This window comes from Podarcis raffonei, chromosome 6, assembly GCF_027172205.1.
Source record: "Podarcis raffonei isolate rPodRaf1 chromosome 6, rPodRaf1.pri, whole genome shotgun sequence".
NCBI lineage: Eukaryota > Metazoa > Chordata > Lepidosauria > Squamata > Lacertidae > Podarcis > Podarcis raffonei.
In genome coordinates this window covers 11,956,970-11,970,344 of record NC_070607.1, presented here as the reverse complement: position 1 = coordinate 11,970,344, position 13,375 = coordinate 11,956,970, and the positions used below count along the sequence as shown (strand labels likewise).

The following is a 13,375-nucleotide window of genomic DNA, read 5'->3' as shown; positions in this document are numbered from 1 at the left end:
ATAAACTCTCGCTGCACAGGAATGACACAGACCTGCCTGGAAAGTCAACTGCTACCTCCCCACCTCAAATGCATAACTGGGGATTTTTTTAAAAAGCACCTAACGTCTGGGTGAGCGACAATGGCCACACAAAACATTATAAAATAGGGATGGACTATGCAGAACTTGATAAACTGACTGGGAAGATTAGATATCAACGAGATCAAAAATTCATCAAGGACTGGAGAAAATTAGTAGAATACTGGGAATGTATAAGTGATAACGGAATAACGTTAGTGGCATTTAAATAAGCTCTGTAACAGAATAAGAAATATTGTAAAAAAGCAAAATATAAGAGGGGGGAAGGTATAAAGGCAATATTAAAATTTGGAAATGTGTATTTAAAAAAATCAGAATTTGAATGATTGGCAGAGAAGCCGAAGGAAGTCAAAAAACCGAAAAGTTTAATGCAAATTGTTAATGTGGTATAAATGTATGGAAAATTAATAAAATATAATTAAAAAAAAACATTATAAAATAGCAGTCAGTCATGGAAAGGTTTGTTTCTGTAAAAGACACCCAAAAACCTGCTGACCTGAGCTATTGGGAGGAAGGATGTTTTTTTAAAAAAGAAAGATCTACACAGTACACATGTTTCGTTTCCTCTAACGAGGAACCAAAACACTGGATCTCCCTTCACATTGGCAGTGCTTTAATGGAGCAGAACAAACACTTTGTTTTACATGAACATGTTGTTCCAAATTGTGGTTTTTGTGGGTGGCTGCATGCTGCACAAGAATCGTGGTTCAGATAAAGGGGAAGTGTTATAGAAAGCACAACAAATAATGTGGATATCCCTTCCTGCTTGCTGACTCTGGGGTTGTGGCGCTTATCTCGCTTTATTGGCTGAGGGAGCCGGCGTACAGCTTCCGGGTCATGTGGCCAGCATGACTAAGCCGCTTCTGGCGAACCAGAGCAGCGCACGGAAACGCCATTTACCTTCCCGCTGGAGCAGTACCTATTTATCTATTTGTACTTTGATGTGCTTTCTAACTGCTAGGTGGGCAGGAGCTGGGACCGAACAACAGGAGCTCACTCTGTCACGGGGATTCGAACAGCCAACCTTCTGATCAGCAAGCCCTAGGCTCTCTGGTTTAGACCACAGCGCCACCCGCTGTCCCTGTAGGTTGTATACTGGGCAACAAAACCTTGGATTGCTCGATTTATTTTCTCTGGGCAATGATCACATCTCTAACAGGGAACAGAAAAACAAAACAAACAACAGCTTCAGAGTGAGCCACAAAGTCCCTTCAAAGCAAATCAGGCAGTTCTTTCTCTACTCCAAGTCTAGAGAAAACACATGCAGCAAGGAAGACCCAAACAGATGAAAAATGAAGCAGGTCCTCTACATTGATTGTCTAGAGAAGGGACTTCAAGGACATTACCATCCCCTTTCATCCTTATACATCAATGTAATAGATGGGAGCATCCCTGAACAAGCTTTGCTGCTCCAATTCTATTCCCTATTCCCTTATAAGCAGTGCTGATGAAAGGTTTTTTTAAGGCACATATGAATTTCTTTGCATGTGGTAAGTTTCACACACACACACACACACACACACACCCGCCATTGGGCCAAAATGTGACACACTATCCCAGCTCAGAGCTGCAAATTTAAGCAAATAAAAATGTGATTTAGTAAAAGCCACCATCTTTTGGATAACCAGTATAGAATTTGTCATCTTAAAGAGTCTAAAATGTCCACAAATATGAGTAAGTCGGGTCTGATGGCCCAATATTAGGCAGTGATGAATGCGTCCTCTCAGATCAGCTGTTTATAACAAATGAACTGTCCAAGTATGTACACATTACTGACTTAAAGTGCAGCTAGGTTGTCCTCTCACCTTCCAGTTTTTGATCAAAGCTGGTTTGTGGAGAGGGCAAACTCTCAAAGCATAGCTTTTTGTAAAAAGTAACAGGATAGATAAAGAATAGATGTAAGATTGGTGTGTGCACTTCTTCCCAAACTTGCGGAAGGAGCACCTTGGACGCAGAGTAAGTAAACAACCTCACTTTTTTATTTGTTTGCCTATATAGTTTTTGTGAGGGACTCAGGTGGCGCTGTGGGTTAAACCACAGAGCCTAGGACTCGCCAATCAAAAGGTTGGCGGTTCAATTCCCTGTGACGGAGTGAACTCCCATTGCTCGGTCCCTGCTCCTGACAACCTAGCAGTTCGAAAGCACATCAAAGTGGAAGTAGATAAATAGGTACCACTCCGGCGGGAAGGTAAACGGCGTTTCCATGCGCTGCTCTGGTTCCCCAGAAGTGGCTTAGTCATGCTGGCCACGTGACCCGGAAGCTGTATGCTGGCTCCCTCAGCCAATAAAGCGAGATGAGCGCCGCAACCCCAGAGTCGACCATGACTGAACCTAATGGTCAGGGGTCCGTTTACCTTTACCTATAAGGATGAAAGAGGGGCTGACCCAAACTTGCTGCTCATTCATCCAATGTTCAGTGATAACAGCATCAATTATAGTGATAAGTTTATCCCAAAATTTTCCTTGGTGACTGTGTGTGAAGACTTCTCCGATTGCATTATCGACCCTTGTGGTTGCAATGATAAATACGCAGACCTCGCATAATTCCTTGGATATTCACACCCCTAAGTTGAGGCAAACGATTGCTCTGTAAATTTGCTGAATCCAACAACTGATCAAACCAAACATAAACCAAAGGAAAGATCTCATCACCCTCTTTGGAATGTTTTTGGTGGGCCCTTATCTTAACTCCCTGTTCTTGGCACAAAATACTTTCCTTGTACCAGGCGACCAAAGCACGGTCTGTATGTAATGCCCTTGCTTGCATGAAAGGGTTGCTTAAGAACAATGTCAAATTCTATACAGAGGTTAACGGGCCTCAGGGCTGCCACCTTGTGGTATGGCTGACTAACAGCTTTGTCACAGACTGCAGTTTTTTTTTAAATGCACCCCTAAAATGTTTATAAAAATTATACCAAAACGTGTGTTTTCACGATGAACCTGTATCAAATTTTATTTTTGATTAATTAGGATCATGTAAACCAGACATTACCAGATTGAGGTATGTGGTGTATGATACACTGCCATGGAGGAGGCAGTATATAAATTAGAAACAGAACTGTTAGAACCCAAAACTAAGATTTTGTCAAAAATGTATAACTTGCTCTTGAAATGGAACACTCAGGATGAGACAGTTAAATCTGCTATGATTAAATGGGCACAAGATGTTGGACATAACATTATGTTTCTGACTGGGAACAGTTGTGGACCACTGGGATGAAATTTACGGCATGTAATGCCTTAAGAGAAAATATTATGAAAATGATATACAGGTGGTACATGACCCCAGTCAAGCTTGCAAAAATTTACCATTTGCCCGATAATAAATGTTGGAAATGTAAAGAAAATGAAGGTACATTTTTTCACCTTTGGTGGACGTGCCCTAGGATTAAGGCTTTCTGGGAAATGATTTATAATGAATTGAAAAAGGTATTTAAATATACCTTTGTGAAGAAACCAGAGGCCTTTCTCTTGGGCATGGTCGGCCAATTGGTGTTAAAAAAGGATAGAACTTTCTTTATGTACGCTACAACAGCAGCAAGAATACTCATCGCAAAGTATTGGAAGACGCAAGAGTTACCCACTCTGGAAGAATGGCAGATGAAGTTGATTGACTTTATGGGATTGGCAGAAATGACTGGCAGAATCTGCGACCAAGGAGAAGAGTCGGCAGAAGAAGAATGGAAGAAATTCAAGGACTATTTACAGAAATACTGCAATACTAATGAATGTTGAATGATGTTGGATTGAAATTAAGTGGTTTCTAGCTGTAATGGTATAAAAGAATATGAAAAAATGGTTCTTTTTTTTATATAAGTAAAAGTTTAAGCCACAATAATTTAAGATGTTGGATAGAAAATAAGGTGTTTTTTAACTGTAATGCTATGAGATAAGGATTTGCTGGACAAATAATTTGAACTGGAATACAAGAAGGGGAGGTATGAGGAGGTCAGGGAAATATGTTACTGAAAAATAAGTTGTGAACTTTATGTGTTTTTATTATTTTTTCTTTTTACTTTTTTCTCTTTGTTTGTATAAAATGGAAAACTCTAATAAATATCTTATAAAAAAAAGAAATAAAGGTACTTAGGAGCCAAAAAAAAAAAAAAGGAGGAGGCAGTATAGAATGAAGATGGCACTGTGGTCTAAACTACTGAGCCTCTTGGGCTTGCTGATCAAAAGGTCAGCGGTTCGAATCCCCATGATGGGCTGAGCTCCCATTGCTCTGTCTCATCTCCTGCCAACCTAGAATTTTGAAAGCATGCCAGTGCAAGTAGATAAATAGGTACTGCTGCGCCGGCAAGGTAAACTGCATTTCCGTGCGCTCTGGTTTCCTTCACGGTGTTCCGTTGCGCCAGAAGTGGTTTAGTCCTGCTGGCCACAGGACCCAGAAAGCTGTCTGTGGACAAATGCCAGCTCCCTCAGCCTGAAAGCGAGATGAGTGCTGCAACCCCATAGTCGCCTTGGACTGGACTTAACCGTCCAGGGGTCCTTTAGCTTTTACCTTACTATAGAAACACAATACAGACAGCTCCCGGTTTAGACACATCCAAATGAGGTATGATTCGCCGACCAGGTGAACTAGCAGGATGGGGTGGCGGTGGATTGGTGGACCAAATGGGTGACAGCTGCTTGCAGCACTCCTCTGATTGGCTCAGCAGTGCATGTGGAAGGGAGCTCCTTCCGTTTTTTGAACGAAGAGTTCTTTTCTGGATCTAAACTGGGGACCCCTTGCCAATAATCTCTGAGCTTCTCTGTGATTCCAGGACTCCTACTGCTCTTGGTGCAGACTAGGTTCTGAGGCTGGGTGCTTATGAGCAGTGTGTTAGGACTGAGCTAAGGAACTTCTCTTCACAAGCATGACACCCCCCCAATCCAGATTTTGCTATAAGCATAGTAGACCGTACCTGAGAAGGGAAGCACACATCAGTGAAAATCCTAGTAAAATATTCTGAACATGGAGCTGAACTTGTTAAAAAAACCCAAAAACTTTTTGCTTCCATGCTGATAGCCTATTTCCAATAAACCTTTAAGATTCTGAAGAGTAAGGTAAAAGTAAAGGGACCCCTGACCATTAGGTCCAGTCATGGCCGACTCTGGAGTTGCAGCGCTCATCTCGCTTTATTGGCCAAGGGAGCCGGCGTACAGCTTCCGGGTCATGTGGCCAGCATGACTAAGCCGCTTCTGGAGAACTAGAACAGCGCACGGAAATGCCGTTTACCTTCCCGCCGGAGAGGTACCTATTTATCTACTTGCACTTAGACATGCTTTCAAACTGCTAGGTTGTCAGGAGCAGGGACCAAGCAACGGGAGCTCACCCCGTTGCGGGGATTCGAACCGCCAACCTTCTGATCAGCAAGTCCTAGGCTCTGTGGTTTAACCCACAGCACCACCCGCGTCCCTGCTGAAGAGTAATGCATACTATTAATGCCCAGTGCATTTTTGCCAATAAGTAGGGGATCTTCAGCTTGAACTTTTATATTTTGAACTGATGCTCACATTTTCAGTCCCAGCCTGGATGTATTTCAAATGCTATTTAAAACAGATTACAGTCTCACTTTTTAAAACAAAAAACCAAAAAACCCACAACTTTAGTTGACTTTGGATTGTATCCTTGTTTCTGGGGAAACTAAAGGAAATGCCTAAGGAGAAACAACAAAAATATCCCTTCTTTTTGCAATAGGATTTTCTCGCTATGTGAAGTCATAGGTGAGTTTTCTTTTCTTTTCAGTGACTCACTACAAAAAGGGATAGTAGTGGATAAAGCGTTACACATAATTCATACCACAGGAGGAGAGGTATACATAACGTTTTGAAGGAAGTGCTATCATCATTTGTTCATTTCCCTTCTCGGGAAACCACCCAAATGATTTTGTTTTAGTAACACACTTAGTTGTAATACAATATTCGATGTAATCCAGATCCCACTGAGGTCAAGAGGGAAGCACCCACAGTGATGTTCATGGTTGTGTCACGTAGTTGGTAACGGACAGGGGCGGCCATTTTGTGCACTAGTACCCAGGAATAAGTCCTACTGGATTTATTGAGACTTTTAAAAGCATTTCAAGCTTTTCCAGGAGACATTTTTTGTGCTTTTGGTGATAGTCCTTTTTATTTTTCTGTAACGCCACTTCACATCTAGAAATTATGAACCTCCCTTCTCTGTTGCTATGTATAGATTTTGCCCAGACTGCAAAAGGGGGTCAGGAGAGAAAATAAAAGTAAAGAGCGCTCTGTGTGCTTGCTCATCTCTACCACCATTGCTCCTGGCAAAACAGCTTTTGCAGGTGTTTGTGTTGCTTAAGCAACTTCCAAATATAGATGGTCTTGGGGGGGTGGGGGGGAGCTAAGACTAACAACAAAGTGTGTTCTCCTTCATGGAAAGCATGTGTTGCGGTGGGGGCCGACAGGACACTCCAAAGTTGTGGGGCGGGCTAATTGATCGTTGGCCACTGTTGTGATTGGGCTTCCCTTGTTGTTGGGAGGAAGTTAATGTTGCCATTTGTTGATTGACAGCCAGAAATACTAAAACTCCCTGCACGAGGCTAGGGCTTCCTCTTTTGGGGTCGTCTGCTTTGGGGCAGGGGCCAGGTAGGAATTTTGTCCATCTGGCTGATTGGCTGGGGCCATTTGGTTTTAGCCTACTGTGTAGCAAATCGTCACAACTTGTAAGCTTGCGGTTAGGCACTGGTTTATGGTTTGGATGGTTGAGGGGCATGGATTGGCTGTGCCTGCCCCTCTAATGCTGCTGCTGCAAGGGATTCCGTTAAAGGAATCGGGGGCTAACTATTGCTTGTCCACTCTGTCAAGGGGGCTCGGGCCACTGCAAGAGCTCCTGGCTGCATTTGGGGAGGGCTGAGGACAGGTTCCCTGCTCCGTCATTACCCCCAAGTGTATTCTCCTTTTCTGACTTTTGCAGGCGTGCGGAATGTCAGTCTGTCCCCCACTGGGGGGCAGATAGTCGCAACAAATGCCTAAGCAACCACTCACATTTTTTGTATTTGAATAAAGTTGCGGCCAAAATTATGCCGAAAACCTTAAACAAAATTTCTGTGTGATGTGTGAGTTATTTGGGGTGGCCCTGGGGACCCCGACAGGCAAAAAGTAAAACTGGATAAAAGCTATTGCTTTTCTTCTGTCTGTGTCCTAGACATGACTGCACACAACCAAGAGGAGCAGTCTGAGGGGGGCACAGTTAAGGCAGAAAGGGGAAGAGGGAGACTTGCCTTTTTCTCAGACAGCTGAAAGCCGTGGGCTGTAGCCAGGGGCGTAGGAAGGGGGGTGCGGTGGTATAAAATTTTATTCTTCAAAATCAGAGACAACAAATTCAGTAGCATCATTTGCGTTTTCTGCTAGCTGGAATATGTCTGAGAATCAACCGCTTAAAATATAAAGAGTGTGGAAAAGCTTTCAGTGATGCGGTTAAGTCTTCTTGCTTTGGTTGCATGTTAGAACTTAAAAGGCATTTTTTTAAAAAAAAAAGCCTGTGGTTTTGTTTTTGAAAAATAATAACAAACATCTTTGCTTTTCAGCTTAAAACTGAATCTATTCCAGGGCTGTATTTCAAAGAGATCCAAGATTCCAGAACAGGTCATGCAAGTTCAGTTCTTTGTATACAGTATGCCCAGCAAAACATGTTGAATCTTTTGAGAATATTCTGAGGTTTAGTATTTCATTTCCTGGGCGGAATACAAGAAAAGCAGTCTGCTAGATTACTTTCACAAAGCTGATATTGGCTAGCAAAAGGAAAGCTAATTTTAAAGCAGATACAGTGGTACCTCGGGTTAAGTATTTAATTCGTTCCGGAGGTCCTTCTTAACCTGAAACTGTTCTTAACCTGAAGCACCACTTTAGCTAATGGGGCCTCCCGCTGCCGCCGGGCTGCCAGAGCACGATTTCTGTTCTCATCCTGAAGCAAGGTTCTTAACCCGAGGTAATATTTCTGGGTTAGTGGAGTCTGTAACCTGAAGCGTATGTAACCTGAACCGTATGTAACCCGAGGTACCGCTGTAATGGTGAAAATAACAAATCTGTGCAACTGCCTCTCAGAAATTGCCTAAATGGTATCTTATTCTATTTTAACCAGCTCTCCCCCCTTCCTCTCTGCGTCTCCACCCCCATTGTTCTGCCCGGACACTTAGGTCCAGCACCGAGGGCCTTCTGGTGGTTCCCTCACTGCGAGAAGCAAAGTTACAGGGAACCAGGCAGAGGGCCTTCTTGGTAGTGGCGCCCGCCCTGTGGAATGCCCTCCCACCAAATGTCAAAGAAATAAACAACTATCTGACTTTTAGAAGACATCTGAAGGCAGCCCTGTTTAGAGAAGCTTTTAATATTTGATGAATTATTGTATTTTAATATTCTGCTGGAAGCTGCACAGAGTGGCTGGGGAGGCCTGGCCACATGGGCATGGTATAAATAATTTTATTATTATTATTATTATTATTATTATTATTATTATTATTATTATTATAGCATCCACAAAGGAAGGAGCCAAACTGTAGACTCCTGCAGCGAGAGCCGGGATTTCCACCCATGCTCACAACTGTTGGAAAAAAGCAACCCCAAAGACTAGCATGTTTGTAAAGGAATAACACAAAAATTATCTGTTTATTTATCTTTTTTTAAAAAATGTGTTTTTATTAAGTTTTGCATAACAAATTTAAATTCAAACACATCATTCATCCCTTCATTTAGGATTCTCTGAATCCTTTGACTTCATCTGCCCTTCCATGGTTACCATTATCAATCCCTCTCTTTTTCATCTGCTTAACTTATTTTCTCTAATTTGCTAATGGAATAGCAATCCATTTTTCCATAGTTTTCGTAAATTGCAAGCATTACTTAAATCCTGCCAAAGTTTTTGGTTGTTTAGAACAGTGTTCTCTTAAATGCAATATAAATTTCCCCCATTCTTTCTTTAAAATTTTCTCTTCCTGGTTTATGATTTTCCCGGTCAGTTTCGCCATTTTGGCATAGTTCATCATTCCTCTCTGGATGGAACTTTATCTTTTTTCCATCTCTGGGCCAGTAGTATCCTTAGTGCTGTCATCATGTACATGAATAGTCGTTTCTGCTCCCTCAGAATCTCTATACCTAAAATCCCTAACAAAAAAAGTCTCTGTTTTTCCCCACAAATGTTAATTTAAACATTTTCTCAACTCATTGTAAATCATTTCCCAAAATGTTTTAATTATCTTGCACATCCACCACATGTGGTAGAACGTGCCTTTCTTCTTACATTTCCAGCAAACATTTGAATCAGTTCTATACATTTTTGCTAGTTTTACAGGTGTAATTTAATACAGTGGTACCTCGCAAGACGAATGCCTCGTAAGACGAAAAACTCGCAAGACGAAAGAGTTTTTCGTTTTTTGAGTTGCTTCGCAAGACGAATTTCCCTATGGGCTTGCTTCGCAAGACGAAAACATCTTGCGAGTTTGTTTCCTTTTTCTTAAAACCGTTAATACCCAGGGAATCCGTGCTTCGCAAAACAAAAAATTCGCAAGACAAAAAAACTCGCAGAACGAATTAATTTCGTCTTGCAAGGTACCACTGTACCGATGCATCATTTTCATATAATTTTCCTTCAACGCACAGCACACTGTAATTTTTAAGTCTTCCCTCCATAACTTTTCCCAAGATGAAAATTGAATATTATGCCCAACGTCTTGTGCCCATTTTATCATTACTGATTTGACTTCTTCACCCTTAGTTTGCCACTCTAGCAACAATGTACACATTTTAGAAAGTAACTTCACATTATTTTCCAATAATTCCTTTAGAAACCTTGAGATTTCTGTACTAAATCCATTTTTCTTATCTATTTTAAACGCATCATTTACTTGAAGGTATTGCAACCAGTCTGTAACTAACTGTCTTCTATCTTCAATTGTTGTTCTACTTCTATGAGCAACTCTTTGCAGTTTCTTTAAAAAGTCTGTTGCCTTGTGACGAAAGACCACACTGGAGACTCATGGTGTTTTGGAAATATATACTATTTATTTATATATATATTTGAGTTTTTGGGGACGGGGGAACTGGGTCTTGGAGGGGAGAGAGAGCTGTGCTGGAGCTGCTAGTCTCACTGTTGTCACTGCCTGGAAGAGAAAAGAAGAAAAAAGATTCTTAATTTTTTCATCTATTATAACGTTGATAGCCGATCTTTCCTGCAAGGATCTCCAGGTGGCTTACGTTATTTTACCTTCCTCCCTTCCTCATCCTATCCCTGAACTCTTCTTAAATCAGGGAGCTGACTCCCCCCGCCCCGGCAAGCCAGATTCTCTCTGGCCTCTCTGTTCTTCATGAACAAAGCTCAACACTCACCATTGATGGAAGCACTGGTGGTATCCATCCCCTGGTCTCTCGGTCTTACATAAATCGTTCTTCCTTTAATCTTTCTTCCATATACCATCACACTTTCTTCCTCCAAACAGACAAGGGGATGGATTTTCATGGAACGGCAACAGGAGGCCAGCAGCTCTCAAATCTAGGGAAGAAGAGGGAAAATAGTCAGGAAATGGGTTCTAGATACTTTCCTGATACTCTATGTCTCTGTGCTAAATTTGGGGAACAGGGAAGCTGAACTTACTTTCAGAAACCTCTCATGGAGAGTACAGCAAACAGTTGAACCCATTTTGTCAAAGGACCCTCCAAAACTGGGAGATCCCCTTCTTGTGATGATGACCACAAGGGAAAAGGCAAGCCATTTCCCTCAAAGCAGCTAAGGGGGCCCTGAAGACAATCTTTAAAAATTAATCTAATCATGACCTGGTTCCCTATGTGTCAAAACCTTAAGGGATAGCAAAAGAAGCAGACTGTGGAAAGAAGAAGAGATATACTTACAGGCAAGATGAAGAAATTTTCATTTTTCGGAAAACACAATTCATACCAACGATCTCTTTTCTTTGAACTATCCATAAATAGGGGGACGTGTCAGAAAGATCCACAGACACCATCCATATCAGCAGTGGTGGCCTCCATTCCCTGGTCGCTTGGTTGAACATATAGTGATTTCATCTTCACTAATGTTTCCTTCTTATCCTTCATGACCATCACTCCATCCTCCGATTTCTCCCTCACAGAACCCATGGGTCTCTAACAGATCAACACTCACCACTGGTGGAAGAACTGGTGGCATCCATCCGCTGGTCTTTTGGCCTAACATAGATTGTTCTTAATTTAATCCTCCTTCCATCTACTATGACGCTTTCTTCCCTCATACAGTCCAGGGGATGGATTTTTATGGAGCAGCAACAGGAGGCCAACAGCTCTCTCAACCTGCGCAGACCGGAACATCTAGGGAAGAAAACAAAGAAGGTCACGAAATGGATTCTAGTTATTTCCTCAATACTCTCTATCCCTGCACTGCAAGCCATTTCCCTGAAAAAATCTAAGTGGGCCCTGAGGACAATCTTTAAAAATTAATCTAACCATGACCTGGTTCCCTATGTGTCGAAACCTTAAGGGATAGCAAAAGAAGCAGACTGCGGAAAGAAGAAGAGATATACTTACAGGCAAGATGAAGAAATTTTCATTTTTCGGAAAACACAATTTACACCAACGATCTCTTTTCTTTGAACTATAGATAAATAGTTGCTCAGCAAAGTGACTCAGCAAGTGGAAGTGTCAGAAAGATCCACAGACACCATATCAGCAGGTGTGGCCTCCATCCCCTGGTCGCTTGGTTGAACATATAGTGATCTCATCTTCACTAATGTTTCCTTCTTATTCTTCATGACCATCACTCCATCCTCCAATTTCTCCCTCACAGACCCCATGGGTCTCTGACACAGACTCTCACTCCAACTGCCTCCCTTGGAACTCTGGCCAGTCAGGAGCTGTTGTCAGTTAACGGTTTTCTGGCAGGGGAAAAAGCACTTCGGCGACTCAACCTGCTCACTAAACAAACTTTTCCATCGCGTGTCCCACCCCCGAAAATCATTGCGTAGGCAAGGTTGCATATACCAGCCTCGATGCAGCAATGGGCAGGAATCGTAAAAAGTATTTTGGGGTTCCTGCTTAAAATATGCAAATCTACGTGTATCGTACACACAATACCTTATATACTTTATAATACTATTAAGCTATAAACACTATAAAGTTCTAAACATAACTATATAGCATAACACTTTACTCTATATTCTTTTACATCTATAGATAGGCGTTGCGCTTTAAAAAATACAGGATCCAAATACATTATAACCACTTTTAAATCTGCATTTTAACTAATTGCATTTCAAACAGACACCACACTGATCCATTATCAGACGTTACTCTACATTAGCAATTTCTGCCAGTGTCTTCCACTAAGAAACAAACAGCTTTCCTTAGGCTGCAAGGAAGTTAAATGTTATGAGTTTCTGGGTGCCAGGCATTGAACCCCTGGATTCAGCATATGTGAAAAGATACGCCAGGCAATTTTCATTGTGAGAAAATCACCTGAAGCGATGAGCTATTAGGAAAGGCAAGAAGAGGAGGCTCTGTGCCCCTTCCTCAACTCATAGTTAGAAGACAAAGGCAGTTAGGGTTCCCCGTGGTGTGATCTAAAGGAAAATTAGGTTGCAGGCTGTTAAAGGCAAGAAAGCTGGAGAGATGGTCAGAAGATGATGGTAGATTTCTGTCTGAATCCACTGCTACGGCTATGGGAGAAACAAGACCCTCTTTGAGTGTGTGTATGTATGTATGTATGTATGTATGTATGTATGTATGTATGTATTCTCTAGCCACTCTGGGCAGCTCCCAACAGACTATTAAAAACACAATAAAACATCAAACATTAAAAACTTCCCTAAATAGGACTGCCTTCAGATATCTTCTAAAAGTCAGATAGTTGATTATTTCCTTGACATCGGATGGGAGAGCATTCCACAGGGCGGGCGCCACTACTGAGAAGGCCCTCTGCCTGGTTCCCTGTAACCTCACTTCTCGCAGTGAGGTAACTGCGAGAAGTACCTCGACGCTGGACCTCAGTGTCCGGGCTGAACAATGGGGGTGGAGACGCTCCTTCAGCTATACTGGGCTGAGGCTGTTTATGGCTTCAAAGGTCAGCACCAACACTTTGAATTGTGCTCAGAAACAACCTGTGAGCCAATGTTGGTCTTTCAGGACCGGTGTTATGTGGTCCTGGCGGCCGCTCCCAGTCACCAGTCTAGCTGCCGCATTCTAGATTAGTTGTAGTTTCCGGGTTACCTTCAAAGGTAGCCCCATGTAGAGCGCATTGCAGTTGTCCAAGCGGGAGATAACTAGAACATGCACCACTCTGGTGAGACAGTAAATAAATTATATATCAGAAAGACAC

At 42.1% G+C, this 13,375-nt stretch overlaps 1 long non-coding RNA gene across 2 annotated transcripts; it reads right to left on the bottom strand.

Annotated features, from left to right (window-relative positions):
• Positions 1–10,055: 10,055 nt before the first annotated feature.
• LOC128415348 (uncharacterized) lies at positions 10,056–12,964 on the bottom strand. 2 transcript variants are annotated; one of them, XR_008330919.1, is made up of 5 exons: positions 12,517–12,964; positions 11,590–11,936; positions 10,921–11,373; positions 10,402–10,564; positions 10,056–10,175 (listed from the first exon to the last, which is right to left on the bottom strand). It is a non-coding gene; the product is annotated as an uncharacterized LOC128415348 (long non-coding RNA). The 2 variants fall into 2 exon arrangements; XR_008330918.1 differs by having other exon boundaries at positions 11,590–12,962.
• Between the last annotated feature and the right edge of the window lie 411 nt (positions 12,965–13,375).